General features: G+C 45.3%; 1 long non-coding RNA gene across 1 annotated transcript in view; it reads right to left on the reverse strand.

Annotated features, from left to right (window-relative positions):
• The window catches only part of LOC140696015 (uncharacterized), a 93,083-nt gene extending 80,943 nt beyond the window's left edge, over nt 1–12,140 (reverse strand). Inside the window, exon 1 of the long non-coding RNA XR_012071933.1 lies at nt 11,926–12,140. This is a non-coding gene — a long non-coding RNA (uncharacterized lncRNA). The remainder of the gene's footprint in view (nt 1–11,925) is intronic.
• Nucleotides 12,141–20,319: the final 8,179 nt, after the last annotated feature.

Here is a 20,319-nt window from a genome sequence, read left to right on the forward strand (position 1 = left end):
CAAGGGTCCCAGGAGTCAAGGGAGCTGGTCCTCCCTCAAAGATGTTTATAGATGCTCATGCTGATGGTTAAACACTTTGCTTTGTGACTCAGACTCTGAGAAATCAAGGAGGAGGAGAAGGGAGGGAAACTCCATTTTCAGCGAACCCAAGAATCTCCTCCTTTGGAGACTCTGTCATCAAAAGGATTCTGATTTTGCCTCTGGGAGGTGGGGAGAGAAGATGGAGAGGTTTGAATCTTCAGCCCAAGGTCACCACTTTGAACAGCTAGCAGCCTGGCTGGGGGTGGCGGGTGGTGGGGTGTAGGAGGCATGAAGATGGCTGTGAGGAGGGCTTGGGGCAAACAGTGAAGGGTCTCAGCTGCTCTGAGCACAGGCCCAGCTCTGCTCAGTGCACCAAGGCTCTGAGTTTATTTTCTGACTGGGGCAGTCGGGTGGGGCGGGGAGGGGAGCAGCTGTTGACTCTGTCCATTAAACAGGCTTGCCAGATGTTTGCTGACCCCAGGTTCTTTCTCCCCCAAGGCAGCCCCACTGCCTCCGAGATCAGCAGGGGTGTGCTAGTTCCCAGGGCTTCCCCAGGCCACAGGGAGGGAGCCTGTCTGGGGTGGGGTGGGCTCTGGGCTGGGACTCAGGGCCGTGCCTGCGGGACACAGAGCGTGACCCTCTGTTTGCCGAGTCTCCAGGAATGAGGAGCAGTGAGGAAAATTGGAAGTAATAATCCCTGCCCCCTGAATTGCCTGGGATTAATTAGGAGACTGATAATGTGCAGCGTGTGCCTAGGATGAAAATGAGTTATAGTCTCGTTATTAATATAGCTGGATGGATGATTAGTTTATATGAAACAAGGCCACTTCTCAGTAAGCCAGAGGTCATCCGGTGTCCTCGTAGGGGGACATAAGGGAATAGCCGGTGGGTGTTTGTGCAAGGAACTCCCGCTGATTTACTGGGGAGGGTGAGAGCCAGCAAATCAAAGCTGTTTTGCCCAGTTTAGTAAATAAAAGGCAAAGACCCAGCACGAGGCTTGTGTTTATTCCCTTCCTTAAAGAAAATATTTTCCATAAAGCTGGACACTAACATTAAAAGTCAAAAGGGGGCGGGGAGGAAGAAACCTAAAACCGATGTAAATTGGAAGCAAACTAGTGTTCATTTCCTGTGGAGCAATTCTATATTTTTTAATGGAGTTACTGTGGCTTTTTATTTCAGCATAAGGTGAAGAGTCAAAGCACGAGGATTTAAAGCTTCCAAGTGTGTGTCATTATATGAACAGACCCTTAAATTTGCCAGCACGCCCCAGGCACTGCTCCTGCATAACTAATGTCTCCCTGCCAGGGCCAGGGCTGAGGGCCCTTTGACTCCTCTGGAAGTTATGCAGGGATAAGGGGAGTGTCAGGAATGCAGGATTAGGCCCCATAATTGAGGCTGTCATTAGCTGAAGAGGCAGGCGGGTTTGTGAGCCTTTCCAAGTTTGCATTTATTATGGCCTGAAGATATAGTTCCTTAGGTATAGAGGAGGTAGGGGGTTCTGTAAGTCGACAATATTTTCTTCTCTTTTTAAGTTGGCTGGTTCTGTAACATTCACTGTGCTCTTCTTAATAGATCCCAGAAATGCTGATATAGTCCTTCAGAGGAAGCATTCACTTGAAACAACAAAAGATTAGAGAGACTTTAAAAATGTTGGATTCTCTTTACCTTTTGAGGAAGGCCAGCTGGAACCTTCTGAAATTGTTCCCATTCAATATGCAGTCCTCAATAGTACTGATGGTGAGGATGAAATATTATTTTTGTGGATACAGCAATGCCAATTCATCAGACACTCCTTCCTGGATGGTGGGACTAGAGACCATATGGGGCCAGGGCTGAGGATCCTGCTACGGGACGAACAGGCCAGGGAGGGGAGAGGTCTTAAGATTCTAAAGAGAACAAATGGCCCGCGACCACTCATACGCATGCATGCCAGGGGCATGCTAAGTACACCTATTCATTCATTTTTTAAAAATTTTTTTTAAACTGCAGCAAACTATAAATAACATAAAATCTCTTTTTAGGTGCAAAATTCAATGACACTAGGTACAGTCACATCATTGTGGAACATCACCACTATCCAGTTCCTGAATTTTTCATTTTCCTCAAGTGAAACTCTATACCCCTTAAACGATAACTCCACAATAACTTCCCTTTCCCGCCAGCCTCCAGCTTACTTTCTCTCTGCACTTTGACTACTTCAGGTACCTCATACAGACAGAATCATGCAGTATTTGTCCGTTCGTGTCTGGATTATTTCAGTTAGCACAAATGTCTTCAAGGTTCATTTATCTTGGGGGATGTACCAGAATCCTATTTCTTTTTTAAGGCTGAATAATAGTCCACCATGTGTATATTCCACATTGTCTTTATCCACTCATCCGTCCAGGCACATTTAAATTACTTCTACCTTTTGGCTACTGTGAATGATGATGTTATGAACATGGGTATATAAATCTCTCTTCTGGACCCTAATTTCAATTATTTTGGATACATATCCAGAACTGGAACTGCTGGATAGCATGTAGTTCTATTTCTCATTTTTTGAGGAACCACAATACTGTTTCCCATAGCAGTTGCACTAGTCTATATTCCTATAAATTGTGCACAAGGGTTTCAGTCTTCAACAACACTTGTTATTTTCAATTTTTTTAATACTTGTAAAGTGGTACCTCTTTGCAGTTTTGATTTTCCTAATGATTAATGATGTCGAGCATCTTTTCATGTGTTTACATACAAGTATCTGTTGGAGTCCCCATGTTTAATTCTTTGAAGTATGTGCCTGGAGATGGAAGTACACAACATCAAATACTCAACTGCTGCCCCCATTAAGGACTTGCTGGACAATACTTCCAGTGGGTTACTGTGAGTCCTTGAGAGTATAATAAAACTTCTGATTAATCAGAATGCTTAGAGGCCAAGAATATTCTGGCTAATGAAGGGTTAATAAGAATTTTCCATTTTTGTTCCAATCGCTCTTGCTGAAATTCTTCCCCCAATTTTTTTTTAAATTTGTTTTTCAGATGAGTTATGCAGCCTGCCCTTGGAGGATTTTTCTTTATCCTAGGGGAATTCTATGAAATGAGCACCGAGGGCCTAGGTTCTTAGTGTGCTATCCTGGAGGTTTAGGTTAGAAGGTATCAAATATGTCGTTATGTTATAGACCAAAAAATAAACTGCTGTATGGGACTGTGAACTCTGAGTCAAATGTTCAGAGATGTGGTTTCGGAAACGAAGCTCCGTAGCTCGTCTTTTTGGCAGTAATTGGAGAGCAGGGCCTGTTGTCTATTAAGGCCCCTCCTAGTTCATGAAAATAAAACCATGTCAACTGCAAATAAAAGAATGTTTATCTTTCTATTCTCCATGGAGGGAGTTGGAGGGTCCAGGCTGGGAATGTGTCTTATTCATCCAAATGAGATAGCACATCAATGAGGTTTCACTGGGAAAGAAAGCGTGTTCATATTCATACAAGTTTCACTTCATCGGCAATTGTGATTGGGGTTAGATTCTGTGTTTACGTACTGAGGTACCCCTGGCACTAGCCCAAGGCCAGGTACCAGGTAAGTGATCAAGTGATCAAGCGAATGAATCAGTGTGGCCTGAGCCTTTAAAAGACTGCCTTACTGCCTCTCGCCCTCATGACGTTCAGGTGGTGGTCCTCTGCCAGCACTGGGATGGAGCACTTTGCTGGACAAACTGGGTCCCAGCTCCTGGATGCTGCCAGTGCAGACAGCCCTACTCTTCACCAGCTACTTGTATCTGTGATCCTTCTTTTAATTGCATGGGAAACATCTTTTTTTGGCAACTAACAGGGGAAGGAGGCAGGAGAGAAAGGAAGATACTGGCTAAAATGGTAGAAACAACCATTTTGAGTATGATATGGTGGACGGGTTTGAACTCAGGACCAGAGGGAGGCAAGCCAAAGTACAGGAGAACTGTCCTCCTGAGAAGGTCTGTGAAATTCTCGGCATGGACCTGCTGCTCTGTGTTCTGGGGGTACAGCTTGGCTGAGGAGGTCTCTGTTCTCTCTTCTGCATGGGTTGCCTTCCTGCTCTAAGCACACTGGAGACAGCAGCCTAGGTGGGAAATGGCACTGGGGGTGCTCACTGTCTCAGGGCAGCATCTGCGAGAGCCAGAGTGCGAGGGAAAAAAGACGTGGGCGCCTGGTGCCCATGGAAATTGATTGATAGCCTGTGGGCTCATGCAAGCTCCTTGTTGGGACTTTCAGAAGAAAAAGGAGGAACACTTTGAAATTCACTTGAACATATGTGAGGTTCAAAATCATAGCTTTTGTGTGTGTGTGTGTGTAAAATCATCAGCTGGTAAGACCTAAGGGATATTTATTTGTGCTTCGAATTACTACCTTTGTATCTACAAGCAACCAAGTTCATAACAGACGCCCATTTAAGTAGCAAATGGATAAAGAAAGGGCAACCAAATCCACACAAAAAAATTACCTATTATTTAAATTTATCTACAACTTGGTATAATTAATGGTCCTTGTACCAAATAAGAAACTCAGGTTTTAATAATAATACTTATTATAATAATACTTATTAAAATATATAATAATAATTATTATAAAAATACATAGTACCTTCTATGTGTAAGGCATGACTCTAAGCAATTTATATACTTTAACTGATTTAATCCCCACAATGGTCCTAAGAGACAGGAGTCTTATTATGAGGAAAGTGAAGCACAGAATAGTTAAGTAACTTAGTCAAAATCACACAGCCAGTATTTAGCAGAGTTGGAATTTAAACCCAAGAAGCTGGGCTCCAGGGTCTGAGCTTTCATATATAAAGATACAGATATAGATGATGACAGTTTTATTGAGATATAATTTATATGCCATAAAATCACCCCTTTAAAGTGTGCAACTCAATGATTTTTAGTGTAGTCCCAGACTTGTACAACAATCATCACTATCTAACTTTACTACCTCGAAAAGAAACCCTGTACCTAGGAGCATTACTTCCCAATCTTCTCTTTGCCCTGTTCCTGGTAACCCTTAATCTACCTCCTGTCTCTATGGATTCTGGAAGTTTCATATAAATGGAACCTAAAAACAGAATAAATGGAGACATATATTACGCCTTTTGTGTCTGGTTTCTTTCAATGGGCATGGTTTTTCAAAGTTTATCCATGAGGTAGTATGTATCAGTTCTTAAATACTTTTTTATGGCCAAAAACCCCATGGTATGAAATACTACATTTTAAAAATCCACTCATTAGTTGATGGACATTTGGGTTGTTTCTGCTTTTCGGCTATTACGAGTAATGGTACTTTGGACCAGCACACAATAATGACTACTGTAAGTGTTTACAAGCATAAAACCAGCATATATTTCACATGCAGTGACTAATAACAGAGCAGGCACACCTCTGCCCATTTGTATCCATGGAGCTGATGAAGGTTGTGGTGATCATACCAGACGATGCATGTGAAAGAGCTTTCTAATACCTGAAAGCATTGGTCCAAACTAGTCATCAATGATGTGAGCTTGGCCAACTACTAGAGAGTTTTACTTAGATCCTTGAGGACAGTTAGTCAGCTTATTGAGATTTTATTATTAAAAACATTATTTTCAAAGCTTCCAAGGTGTATTATTTGAGAAACAAGACAAGGGTCCCCATGTGCGTCCACAGCCAGCCACCATGGGCTCTTCTTTCACAAACGCCTTTGTGGGTCCCAGGATACCAGCCTCTCCGCTACCACTTTCCTCTCTCCTACCACTTTCCTCTCTCCTATTTGTTGTTTGCTTTTGGTGTTTTGTTGATTATTCCTCATGGAAAGTTGAAAAAACAAATTTAAATATGTTTAAATTTAGGAATATGTTTAGCTGCAAGTAACAGAAAACCTAACAGTGGCTTAAACAAAACAGTGGCCTAATCCACAAAAGTGGATTTTTTTCCTCAAGAAGTCAGAGGATTGTTTTGGTGGCTCAGTGATGTCAGGACTCATTTCTCTGTTTTTATCTTGATCTTTCTCTCACGTCCACAAGAAGACTGCCCAATGTGAGGCGTCACTGTCTATATTCAAGACAGAAAGTGGGGGTTGGAGAGGAGTGGTGCCAGGAAAGCAAAACATTCTCAGAAGCCCCTAGCAGAATTTCAACTCTTGCCCACAGAGATCAAATGGCCATCCTTCCTTACTAGGCAGGCTGAGAGAAATCACGTTAGCTTTTCTAGCTGCTAGAGTGGAAGCATGTGAAAGAAAAGGGAGTGAGAAATAGGTATTGAGTTAACAACAACAAAAAAAAGTTAGCCACATTTCCTTAAAAAGAGAAGGTTAGGAAATCTAGACAGATAAGAGGAAATGGCCACAGCTCAGAGGGAAGAGTGTGGCCAGTCTCCCTCTCTTTTCCAGTTGGTGTGTCCAGTGAAGTTCTCCCCTTGCCTTTCCTGCTTTCAGACTTGGGATGACACCAGAACCACTCATCTCCCCAGACACTGGTTTGGCTTCATCATGGCTGAATGCCCGTCTGGATGTTTTAGCGATGTGACCACAGCACGTTGTGACATGATGTGCTCTTGAGACATTGTGACTGGAACCAATCTGGCTGGCTGAGCAATGTCTAAATCCCAGCCAGCTCGTCCAGGGCCCTGGGGCCAGCTTGGGATGTCAGAAGGATTCTGCAAAGCGTTTTCTGAATCTGCCCCTCTTCATCAGGATTAAGATGCTTGAAGACAGGGCCAGGGTCTCCCTTTCCCTCTTCCCCTCTCCCATCTGTTGATCAGTCCTGGGCATGTAGATGGGTCTAAATCAACGCTGATGGGTAAACTCACATTTCTGGTCACTGGTCAAAGATGTGTCACTTGTTTATGAAGTGTGCCAAGAAAGTCACTAAACTCATTTGTTCAGTAAGCACTTTAGTGATTTAATCTGTGAACCAATTACTTCAATACAGTTTCCAGAAATAGAGTTCTCCATCCTTTGAAGTGGGTTAATTGTCAGTCAGTATTTTATCTGTGTTCATTCATCTGACAATTAGTGAGGGCTTCCAAAGTGTCAGGCATGGTGCTAGGCACAGAGGGACACAGAGAAAAGTGCAATGCTGCCTGCCTGGACGCAGAGGGAAATGGGCTAGGCAGGCATGTCAGCAGCCGGACCACGGCTGTGGGCATCACAGTGCTGTGGGCTCATGGGGGTCGGGTGACTCACGGCCCAGAGGAGTTGTGGGGTTGTGCAATTAGATCGGCTGCCAGAGCCTCCTTCCTCAGACATTCCAAACTGACTGCTGGCTTGGTTATACTAAGGGGGTCAGGGGGACGTGACCTTGTCTGGCTTCCCCCCTAGTTGGGTTCACTAGTGAGAGCAGGCTACTCCCTGGAGACCAGTGTCACACATGTTCCGAATTGGCTCTTTTCAGAAATAGGACAGAGAAAAACATTCAGGAGAGTATGGATGAGGTTTGGGAAGCTGGAAGGCCAGGTGCCTTCTCGGAGCGAAAGGGGGCTGCTTGAACCTTTTTCATTCCCCTAAGTCAAGAACATGTACCTTCATTTTTTCAGATGGGATGGGGTGAGGTGTGGGAGGGTGTCTGGGAAGGGCTGTCTCTACAGGACAGCTCACTGGATGAGATCATCTGGGGGTAGGGCACATAGGACATAACTTTCTTCACAAAAATGTCAATTAAGGAAAAAAAAACCCAAAATACTTTTGGAGACATCTTATTCCCTCATTCAAAAGAAAGTGGTTTTATGGAGTCAGGGAGTGTGGGGGGAGGCGTGATGTGTGTGTATGTATTCTTGCAACATAAATGACCCACTTATATGCATAGTGGAATAGCACTGAATAGAAATAACACCCTTTTGTAACTTCTAAGTGTTAACATTAGGGCATGTTTGAGACTGAGTAGCAAAAAGTCAGCCTTGTGATCTTTTACTGTGAAATACGATTGGAGGCCATGGCACAAATCGGAGGAGGGGGCAGCATGGAGTGAGTGACTCCAAGACTGCAGGCCCAGGGCCCCATCACACACTGAGGCTAGTGCCTGAGTTAGACAAGCAAGTAGGATGAGGCCAGAAGCTCAGAGGGACATTTCTAAACTGGCTGTACTTCAAGCCTTTTCTGCAAATAAACTTTGGACTTCCCGCTATTCTTTAATTTTTAGTATGCGTTAACATAACAGATTTGTTAACTCTGGAGGTGGGAAGGCATGTATGTAACCCCTGGTCATTCTTTATCCAAGAGTCTCACCGAATTACTTGACATAACAGCCTCACTGATGCCTGTTTCTGCCTGAGTCTCTGGCCATTCTAGACACCACTCACTACTATTTCATAGATGCCAAAGTTGAGGGACAGGAAACCAAGCATCTTCACAGAGCACTGATCTTACAACAGAACCAAGAGCTCCAAGGTTCTTGGTTCTGGCAGCAGCACCGGGCTCCCTTTCCTTCTTAGAGGAACAATGGCTAACACTGTGGCTTCAGACTTTGACTTTACAGGGTTGACGAAAAAAATTATCATCTGTTGAGAAGATAGTGAAATGCCGACTTCTTAGCCCTTTGGTCAAGGCAACTTCTTTGAAAGTGCTTGAAAGTAAGCTGACGGACTCCACATTTAACCATTTTGTCTCAGGTGCAATTCTGGTTTATCCACAAATAAACAAAAAAGGGGGGGGCAAAATCTGTGGCTATACTGAACTCCTTGTTTTTGCTTTGATTGAATTGATCCTTCTTTAAAATGCTTATTGAATTTACTGGCCAATTTAATTAAAAGAGTTGCAAAAGTACAACCTCTGTGGAAGAATTGTGTCCCTGCCTTTCTGTGATTGCCCTTAAGCAACATTTAATTTGTAGAGCTGGGCTGGGGGTCAAGTAGGTCAAAAAGAATTCTTTTTCAAGGCATAAATGTGTCCCCCCAAGAGATCCCTAGGTACCTCAAAGCTCTTAGACAATGGATGCCAATAGAGAGTGAAGAGGTGAATTTAGGGATTTTTAGACATAGCTGGGAGGCTGCCTGATTCACAGTGAACTGTTCAGACCCAAAATGTGTTATTACAGGCAAGAATTAGCAATTGGCCTACAAAATAATGGGAACCACTTCCGGTCAATTAAACCTAGAAATAATCAGATTTATTTTTAATTAGAGTCAGAAATTAAGCTGTAAGCAGCTACAATCCTGTCACGTGGAATTTGTTCCTTGTCTATTATATACTGTTTAGTAACAACTATTGTTTTTGAATGATATTTTGTACCAGACTATTGGATCAACTTTTGTGCACATCATGTCACTTACATCAAACATGTAAAACAGGTATTCTTACTTATCTTTCACAGAAGAGGAAATGGGGTTTTAAGGCATCTCACAGGATTTGAACCCTTATCTGCCTGACTCCAGAGACCACAGTCCTACCTAGTTCTATGTGGCATCAAAATTTATTACATGCCTGCCACTGAACAAGGCACTTCTCATGTGTCTACAATTATACAAGCCATCCAAGATGGCCATCATGGTTGTGTCTTGGGCTACATCATGCAAGTCAAGAATTTCATTAGCCAGCGTGTACAAGACAGACCCTGAACGAACACATTTCTGCTGAGAAGGAAGTGGAAGAATGACTTCTGGAGATTCTTCGGGAAAGAGGAAAACAGGGTCTCAATCTGAGAAACCTTAAGGGTACTTTAGGCTTGGAGATTAGCACTTGGGAATGAGAGAGAAAAGGGCCTCAGGCAAAAACAATAAAACTCTATTTTAGTTTGACATGGTGGCAACTTGCCTTAAAAGAGAAAGGAGGAGTTGGGAGAGATATGGCAGGGAAGAGAGGGACCATAGTGTTTCAGGTCTTCTTTTTCTTCTTCTTTTTTTTAAAGACATTCCCTGGAGTCTGCTACAGTTAAAAGTGAAGGGATAGAGGGGGTCAGACAGAAACAAAGTGCAGAGAGAGAATTGAAGGGAGCTGGGAGAACAGAAGATAAAAGATCACAGGAGAGGTAAGAAGAAAGCCAGAGGTAGCACAAAGCCCCGGGGAAGAAGCTGAGGAACTGTGGCAGTGGAGGAGGCGAGTTTAATCAGCTTCGCCTAAGGAAGCCGCAGTTATATAAAGGATGCAGGGCGGAGAGGAGCTGCCATTCTGGAAAGGAGAGGGTCAACAGTGGTTTCAGCGACAGCTATCTGGGGCCAAAGTGACAGAAGGTGGGGAGACAATAGGAGGAGCCTGCTTGCAGGAATGGAGAAACAAAGACCAGTGGAGAAAATGATGCAGGGATGGAGGAGGGAGAACGAATGGCTGCATCCCTAAGGGGTTGCTGGCTGCTGGCGGGAGGGGGACTGTTAAGGCAGCAATGACCACAGGAGGGAGGGGAAAGTGTGGGGCAATCACAAAGTGAATATTTAGATGCGTCTCAGAAAACGTAATTTCCCTGTGGCTGTAAACTGTGAACCAGCCTGCCCCAGACATGGTCAGCTTTGGTTCATCTGGCTAGCTTAGCGCTGACCACAAAGACATCTGATCTGGCTGTGAAAGTGGCTACAACACCAGCCCAATTCTGCCATAACCTGTCTGTGAGTTTGCTTTCTGATGGAGGAAGCAGGGGGCTGGGAGGAGGCACCCAAGGGATAGGTATAGATCAAAGTAAAAAAATAAATGCTACAAGAAATGGCTCTCTTAAAATAAAAGTGTTTGTTTTGTTTTGTTTTTTTCAGAGAGCCCAGTGAACTTCATTTGGGAACAGAATAGAATCAAGGGGAAACTATGGGTTCTGGGTCAGACAGGCCAGGGGTTGAAACCCGGTCCTGCCACTTTTCAACTGAACGTGGGCAAGTTTTGCCCTTGCCTGGGCCTCCTGTGTGGAAAAGCAGCTCCTGACAGGGCATCGTGGATAGGTGTTGTACAGAGTAAGCTGGCAAGAGATGGGCTGGCAAGTCCGTGGTAGGAGTGACAGTGGGGTGTGAGGGCAGAACAGTCTGGAAGAACCCAGAGAGCGAACCTCTTTGGGCCAGATTTTATTACACTGCTGAATAATGAAAAATCTAATTCCAAAGCCACCCTTTCAATACGAATGTTGGGCTGCACCCTGCAGGCCTGCGAGTCCTGTGCTTGCCCAGCTTCCAGACCGAATTCCGAGAATTTACGTACGCACTTAATTTCTTTTACGCCAATTAAACAGAGTTCATCCACAAACCAATCTTGGCTGTGCCATTTGGAGGCAGAGACACATCATATTTCTAAGGCACACACAGACATACATATATCTACACGGACACAGATCTCACAGTTTTCCTGCTAGAGTTTAAAAGGCCTCCTTTCCCCCCCTTCACTCTCGCGGATTACAGTTTCTGAGAGCCCAGGTAGATCATTTACATCTCAAACGCACACGAAGAGAAATATCAATTCCTTCTAGAAAGCTAACGTCCTCTAACCGCGTAAGCAAAAACCAGTTTTAGAACGTCAAGATAGTCAAGACAAGGATTTTCCCCCCAGTTTCTAAATAGCCAATTCAGTTTAAACGAATAGCAGCAACAGACAATAATAGGTACCAGTCAGTCACATTCACAATGCCTCACTCCCAGAGGAACAAGAACCAGCATTTAAGTAATCCCCGCCTCAGCAGTAGCTCAGCCGCCGCCTGGCGTAACGTAAAAAGCGTAAAAAGGGTAAAAAGCGCGGGCCAGCCCGCGGCCGCGGCGCTTCTTCCTCCCAGTCATGGAGGCCAGCATGTCCGCCAACAGCCGCGGGGGTGTCCGTGAGGCCTCTGTACTGCCTTGGCGGCCCCTGTTCATCAAGGACAGCCACCACAGGGCCCCACATACTAGTGGAGGCCGCCCCAAGATTACCTCTGCAACTTTTGGGGGTCACCCCTGAAACTTTTGGGCTCCACATGTTAGTGGACGCCCCCCCCCCCCACTCCCGAACTTTCCATCCCGCGTCCTTCCTTCCCCACCTCTCGTGCTCACCGGAGTTTCCTCGTCTCCTGGCTGCTCCACAAGTTCTGGCTGCGCCGCCCAGGCCTGCGAGCCCCGCGCTTGCCCAGCTCCTGGACCGGGACAGGGCCCGGCGTCCGAGACAGACGTGAATGGTTTTTAATGGACGGGGAAGCTTACATGTCTGAAGCAAGGCTCTGGAGGACACCTCACCGTGCCCGCAGGCAGACAGCGGGCAGAACATGGCGGCAGTCCTCGCTCTGGGGGGGAGGGGGTTAGCGCAGGTTTGGCTCATCAGTTACCAGGGAGACCACAGAGGGGCACGCCCCTCCCCGCCCCGTTGATAAGCTAACAGGTGGAGACGTTCCTGATCTCAAAGGTAGAACAAATCACTAGCTGGCGGGGAGGTCAGTCAGGTGAGCCGGGTGAAGAGGGCACTGACAGAGCAGGGGATGTACAGAGAGCAAGAGAACAGCCATCTTGGGTGACCTGACCCCACGACGACTGTGGAGGACAATTCGTATCTGGTTTCAAAATAACAAATGCAAAATTTTTGGAGTCTGAGTGTTGGAGATTATGTGGTAATAGCATGAGGATCAATCTTTTTTTAAAAAGAAGCTTATCGTGGGATCTTTATTAAATATTCCAATTATTTCTTCCTATCTATCTATCTACCTGTCTATCTATCATCAATCTATCCGATCATGCCTGGAGACTCTTGGCAAACTGAAAAATCCCTATCACTACCTTTTAAACATGCAACTTTGAGCTTATGAGGTGCAAGGAAAGTCAATTTTATAACTGTCTTTAGTGCCACATTCAGACAGTAAAAGCAGCCGCTTAAAAAACCTTTAGGTAAATATTTGAAATATTCTAAAACTGACATTCTGAATGATATTCTGATACCACTTCAATAATGTTTTATAAAATTCAGAGGAAAAATGGAATTAAGTAAATTTGAACTTTCCTTTTTCCGAGGCAGTTAAAGGCCGTACTATTTGCATATTCTAATGTGGGATCACCGTAGCTCAAGGTACAAAGCTTCACAAGAAACTGTCCCTAGCAGGCCAGCAGAGCACGAGCCATTAACCTTCAGCTTTTCATCTGTATAAGACAAAAATCAGTCTCTTCTTTTCAAAGTGGCTTCTGTGTAACCACTCAGCACAGCCCATGGTTTCCAGAACCATCTTTGGAAACACAATTAGAAGGTTTAAAAAGCAGAAACACAAGCTCCATCCTATTTACACATTTAAAGTAAAGGTCATTCTCAGAAACTGGGCTTCCCAGATTTCTCCCCTTGAAATCCCTTAAGATATGTAATACCAACATAAAGGGAATCACAAATCCAGTTTTCAGAAAATGGCATTAAATATAGATTTAAACTTTGACCTTTAGTCCCAAGTGAGAGGACAAAAAATTCTCTTTACAGTGAAGGGCATGTTACTACTAAGCTTCAATGAGTAGGGGAGAACCTGCCTGGTACTTGCTGGGATTAAGAAGCACCAATCGATTTACCTCCAATGCAGGTGTGCTGCAAATCCGCTGGGTCGAGATGCAGCGCGTGATTGGGCCAAGCTCATCTATATTCTAGAGTTTGTAGAAGTAGCTTCTGGGAAACGGGGGTCTTCTTGGCTTGGGGAATTGACGTTTCCACGGCAATATTTGAAATGCAATCAGAATGAGCAGCAGTAAGAAATGGAATACACAGGGTCTCCCACTCCACATTAGGGTCATGAGCAATAGTGGGAAATCCGTGGGTAGCATGATGACAGATTGGGCAAACAGGGAAATCATGGAGACCCAGAGCATTCATATTTTTACATCCCTTATTACCTTGAATGCCCTGCAGCTGTCGGCCAGGGCCCCGCGCTGACGACCCACTCTGCAGCTCACCTCCCTGCTACATCCTTGACAAGTTGATATTGAGGCCCAGGTAGGGGAGGAGGTAGATGATGGACAATGGGAGACAGAGCTTATTGGAGAAAGGGACCATCTGTTATGTGCACACCCAGAGCCAGAAGGAGAAATTCTCCCTGACTATGGAACTTTCTGGAACAGGAAAGAGCACTGGACTGGGAGTCAGTTCGTTTCACTCTCGCTGGATGAGCTCACATTTACTAAGGAGCTCAATTACTCATTTGTCTCTGTCACTAGACAATGACCTTTCATACAAACCTGATCTTGCTGATTTTCCGTTCGTGCCCAGCTTACACTTGGGGCTCAGCAAGTGTTTGTTGATGGGATTAATCAGGGGAAGAAGAAAATTATTTGTTGGAAGGGACCGAGGACTTAGTCAGTCCAACCCTTTCACTTTAAAGATAAAGAAATGAAAGCCTGGAGAGGTGAAATAACTTGATTGAGGTCCCACTGCTTGTTGGCTGCAGAAGTAATAACAACAAAAATGACGATGACGATCAACATAATAAAGTGCTTAAATTGTGCAACTGCTCATGTTGGTGATTTCTGACTTGGTTCTTAGGTCCATCCTCACTCTTCTGTTTTCTCCTCTGTATCCGGGGTTGGGAAGGCTGGAAATGACATTTCCCAGACTTCCTTGCCAGCTTGGGTTAGGTTCCGTCATTGGGAAACACAGAATCCTGAGAAACAGGGACAAGAGAGAAGTCATTATATCAATTTTTTAACTAATTACTTAAATCTCTGGTCCAGGGGGCAGCAGCAGCAGGCGATAGAAGGTGACCAGAGGCCACTGTAACTGGTCTGTTGGGCTCTGGCAGCCTCCATGAGGGCACAAACTCCTGGCTTCCTCATCGTGGCAGCAGTGCTGGCCCCAGTAGCAGGGACAGCAGTGGCACGTTCCGTGGCCTCATGAGACAGTGCTTGTCAGCATGAGTCACTCCACCTCCCTTTTTGCTTGTCCTGTCCCAGTGGGTAGGGTCTTCCTGCGGTTACTAATCTCTCTCTGAGTAACTCCCCAGTTTTGCTCCAATAGCCAGTCCAAAACCTTAGTAATCTCTGGTATTAAATCTCCCCTGATGAACCACCCAAAGTGCCTCATATATGGATTGCCTCATGGAATTCTCACAGAAACATATGAGATGTGAGCTATTAGAATTACACTCCTGCTTTACAGATGAGGAAACTGAGGCTAAGAGACACTAAGTGCCACGCTCACATGGCTAAGTGGTGGCAAAGCAGGGACATAAACCAGGGCTATCTGACGCCTAAATCCACGTGTCTAACTCTGCACCTCAAGAGCAGCCCTGCTTCTCCCATCAGGTTGTCATCCTGAGGTGATCTAGGGGCTCAGCGAGGGGTTCTTCCTCCCCCGTGCTGTGGGACTGATTTCGGTGGGCACTCTTCTTTAGAATGCCCTTTCTCCAGGACTCTTGTTTTCTTACCACTTGCCCTAAGCCTCGTGATGAAGTAGTTTCCTCCATTAAAAGCTTTATAGGTATGGTCTATCTTTTAGCAGCAGAGTAGCTAGGGCACGGCGCTGTTGGCAGGAGAGCAAGGAGGTTAACTTAACTTGAGTGAGGGTTTGAGGGAAGAGGAGAGGGTAGGATTAACAGGCCCAGGGTTACTACACAGCAGAAGGGGCCCCTTCTCTGCCAGGCCAACACTGAGGGCCTGACCCCTGGCTGCAGGTGGAGATGAACCAGAGGACCGAGGACTGGTGGAGTGGGTTCCTGTAAATGGCTTAGAATGGTGCCTGGCTTACTGTGAGTGCTCAACAAATGTTAGCTTGAAAAGAAGCCAGGAGGCTTGAGGCGCTTCAAGAGCTACTAAGACAAGTTAAGAGCCAGGCTGGTCACAGGGGACATTCAACCAGGAGAGGCGGAGACCCTGGCCACATCTACCTGGGAGGGAAGAGCTGGGACCCACAGGAGTGCTGCCAGGGCCCGGGGAAGGGAAGCGGTCCACACAGGCTCTGGGCGTTGAGTAGGCTCTTAAAGAGGGGGCAGATGTGACGAAGTGGCAACAGGGGTGGGAAGCGCATTCCTCAGGCAAAGAAACTGTGATCAGTGGCATCTCTTTTTAAAGTCTAAACTCTCAGGGTAATTTTTACGCAGCTTTCCCTTCTCCCTTCTAAATGTCTGAGACCAGTTTCTGTGGACCCCCAACGACTTCTGTTGTTGCTCAGGACTGAAGCACCCTCCACAAGAAATGAATTCCAGGACAAACTTCGTCTTTTCCACATCCTTTCCAATTATTCTCCATCTTTCCTCAAGCACTGTCCATCTTCCCCAAGACCCGCAACCCACAGACCCCAGGACTCCGTCTTTGTAGTGACTCAGTGGGGACAAAGTCCCCTCCCTCCCAGCAAAACCCTCGCCTATTCCGTTAGGTCCCTGCTATTGGACCAGATAGCTATTTTGATGAACTCACTTGGAGCAAGATGTCAATGGTTTGTTATAACTGAAAATGTTCCCCTCTCAGAGAGTATTTGTATTTTAACACTGGCCTTCAGCACTTCGTTCAACAGAATGAGTAATGCGGAATTTCAAATGACATAACATAGAGCTTATGTCAGTTAAGAAGGCATTTGATGGTAACAGAAAGCCATACTGTCCTGGCTGAAACAAGTGAAGGTGTTTACTCATTTCAGGAACACACACACACAACACACACACACACACACACACACACACACACACACACACACACACACACACACACACACACACACACACACACACACACACTGCTGATTTAACTGTCCAGGGTGAAAGGGAGGAGAACATGCCACACCAAAATACGCCACTTTGTCATGTGGATTATTCTGAACTGAAGGCAATCAAGACCTAGCAGTCTCAGGAAAAATGTTTACCTCTCCCTTAACTACCTAAAAGAGTTTAGATAGGGGCCGAAACAAAAAAAAGGACGATTACCAGAGATAATGTTTTTATCTGAAAGACCTATCTGCATGGCACGGCAAACTTCTAACTACCCCACATTAGCTCTTCTCACTGTCCTGCAACTCGCCCTCCTCCCCTTCGAAGCCTCGGCCCCTCTCCCATTCAGACAGCACAAAAGCTCGACTGCCCAACTTGTCCTTGAGTCTTATATCTTTGGGACACCTGTACATATGAAATTAAATTTGTTTTTCTCCTGTTGATCTATTTTACATCAATTTAATTATAAGACCAGTCAAAAGAACCTGTAAAGGGAGAATCTTCAGCCCCTATAAGGCCTGGTATGTCAGCTCTGTAATGTCACCACCTGCCTTCGCTCTTTCTGCATTATCCCTATATCATCTTTGCTGCTGCTCCTTCAGGCTTCACAACCATAGAGGAGCAAAAGGTAGAAGGAGAAAGACAAAAGGGCACAGAGGCAAGGTGGCACCTCCCCAGGATGCTGCCTACATCTCACTGGTCAGAATCGAGTCACACGGCCAGCCTCCAACTGCAAGGAAGGTGGGAAGTGAGCTTTCAGTTTTTATTTAACGGTTGAGCAAAGCAACACTCAAAATCTGAATCCATTTTCTGTTAGTCAGAAGGAAAGGAGAACGAATGGGGAGTTGGCAACACCAGTGTCTGCCACAAAACGGGCATGTGTGGGGCTGGGGAGACTTGGGGACATCTTGTCCCACCCTCTGTCTATAGAGAAGCTTCAGAGTAAAGCGCAAAGAAGTGAAGCAAGTCTGAGCAAAACCAGACGCCACCCTTTCCACCATGGCTATCCACCCTACCCACTGCATATAGTGTCCCTTGCTTACCTCTGACACGGTTGTAATGGCTTCATTTTTTTTATCCTCCTCTTTTTTTCTTTTAAACCATTTCAGCCATTTTCAAACATACAATTCAGTGCCATTAAGCAGACTGACGATGTTGTGCAACCATCACCACTATCCCATCCTTTACTCTTCACTGCTAATCTAATGTTGGTTTTTTTTTTTTTCAGGTGTGGGGTTCAGAGATGAGGATTTGAAATAAGGGCAATGACATTTTAATTGATTCAAAAATATAAAGTATTTTGACTTTTCAAAGTGAAGAACAGCTTGGTAACATATGTATTTTCTGCCTGAAAAACATGTGGTTTCTTATCTGGATTATTTATCCCTGCCAATAAACGTTGCTACATGTAACTCTCTCGCACAGAGAGCCAGCATCAGGACTATGAGCTGCTCCATCTTTTATTCAAGGGCATCAATATCAATCCCCTGGTGTTTATACTCAGAATCTACAAATAAATTATTTCCTTTGAATGTTCCCGGGGCCATTTTGTGATTTTGGACAGATGAACATTCCTCTGGCTTTCTAATCCCTCCGAATTGGGCCTCAACCAGAACAATGAGGAGACATTTGGGGGAGGTAAAGGCAGCCCCCAGCCCACAAATAGCCTTCCACTCCTGGAAAAATTCCCACCGAGTCTCATACGCAGAAAATCGAGGCCCGTAGCTTCAGTAGACTGTGGAACTCTAGAGGGAGCCAACTGGTGCAATTTCCATCTCTTGAAACATTTAAAATGTATCTGATCAAAGGAGGAGAAAATTAACCACAGTGTAGGAAGCTGGCAGGGGGACGGACAAGATGACCTAATTTGCCTTTCCCATTACTAATTTCAGTAGGAGTCTTCTCTGGGAATTCCACACTGAAATTCCAAGGCAAGATCACCTCAGTGGGATTCTGATGGTGCAAGAATGACAATCAGGACCTGCAAATTTCGAAGACTCTGCTGTTGCCTCCACTGGGGTTCAGCATGGAACTAAATTCTCCTCAGAAGGATACACAGGGCCCCATTCTTATCTACATAATAACTATGGAGAAATTTTCCCTTTGGGTTTCAAAGGACGTGAGTTTGGTCTATCAAAGTTGGGGCTGTGCAGTGAATTTATTACTCGCTGAAATAAAAATCAACACAAGTACGTCTTTGCCTTAAGAAAAAAACCCACACCACTTGGTTGCTTTACCAAACTCTGGATTCAATTAATTTTTAACATGGAAGTAAAGTTCCCTTTTATTTTTTTTCTCCATTTCAAGCCAGACATTTATTTTTAACAAGGGATGAAATCATCTGAGAACAAAACGGGACATCTGTTACTTTATATCTGTTTATTTTAAGTACTTAAATCTGAGTTTGATTTCACACAATTTTGACATTGTTGCTTCATTAATAATCCTTACGTAATTGTGACCTCTGAGTGTGCCCCACGATTGCAGCATTCACTTCCCATTAGGGCAGAGTCTGATAAGAAAGCCAGAGTCGCCCTGGGATGGGCGAGGCTTCCACGTTCAAAGCTGGTCTGAATGCTGACCTCAGCAACAGCAGGAGACTACCTCCAAAAGTGCAAGGAGAAGGCCTCTCACGGGGCCCAACACAAGTAAGGAATGGCCTGCGGTCTGCTGTCAACATTGGCATCGTCCTATTTCACAAGAATTGTTGGATGGGCAACCTAGAGGCAGCTGTTGTTGCAAGAGAGTAAGAGATGGCGTATGAAACACGTACGATTCATACAGGCACAAGAAGGCAGAACCTTGGGTTGGAACAAAGGTATCCTCCATGCCCCAGATCAGCCAACCTGCCTTTCAAGGGCACTGGGATGCTGGTGGAGCAACTGGAAGGTTGGTGCAGTGACAGGCAGAGATGGAAGCTTGTGGGTCTCACCAAGAGGGGCCTCTGTGGCCACAAGAGGGCTGGCAAAAGTAATGGCCTGGTACCTGTGGCTGAGAATCAGGGTATGGGGCCCAGAGATGGGGATTTGGAATAAGGGCAGTGGACTTTTTAATTGGTTCATTCATTTATAGGCTAAATATTTCATGAGCTCTATGGGAAACATTGGCTATCCACAGGTAAACAGATGATTCTTGCCTCTCTGAAGGTTAACAGATCAGTGCACTATGAGAATGACTGAGGGGCCTATTTGAGATGCGGGGTGTCACAGAAGGGTACTCAGAGAAGTAAAATGTAGGTTGAGACCTGAAGGCTGAGAAGGAAAAGATGTGGGAAGAAGAGGGGGTAGAGAATTCAAGCTGGAGGAAACAGCCTAGTGGAAAGCCCAGAAGGGGAAGGAGACTGGCTTGTCAGAGAAATGGAGAGGAGGCTGCATTGTCTGGAGTGCAGTGAGGAAGACAGAGGGATGGAGAAGGGGAGGAGGGTGAGGAAGGTGGGAAAGGAGACAAGAACCACACCTGGTCTTATGGGCTGAGGGGAGGTGTTTGGATTTAACTGGACATGCCAGGGAAGTTACTGATAGTTTTAAGCAGGCAAGTGACGTGATGTGGTTTGTGCTTTAAAAAGATGGTGCTGGCTACACAGGGAATGGATGACAAGGGAGATTAATTTCATAGGCTGTTGTTGTGGTCCAGATAAAAGTGGCAGTGGAGGTGGTGGGAAGGGGGTGGATCAGGGAAATCTTTAGGGTCAGATCAGCAGGGAATGCTGATGGATTGGCTGTGAGGAGTGAGGGAGGAGAGGGATCAGGACTATCTTGAAGGTTTCTGGCTCAAGCATCTGGGTGAAAGGTGG

Source organism: Vicugna pacos, chromosome 4 (genome assembly GCF_048564905.1).
Source record: "Vicugna pacos chromosome 4, VicPac4, whole genome shotgun sequence".
Lineage (NCBI taxonomy): Eukaryota > Metazoa > Chordata > Mammalia > Artiodactyla > Camelidae > Vicugna > Vicugna pacos.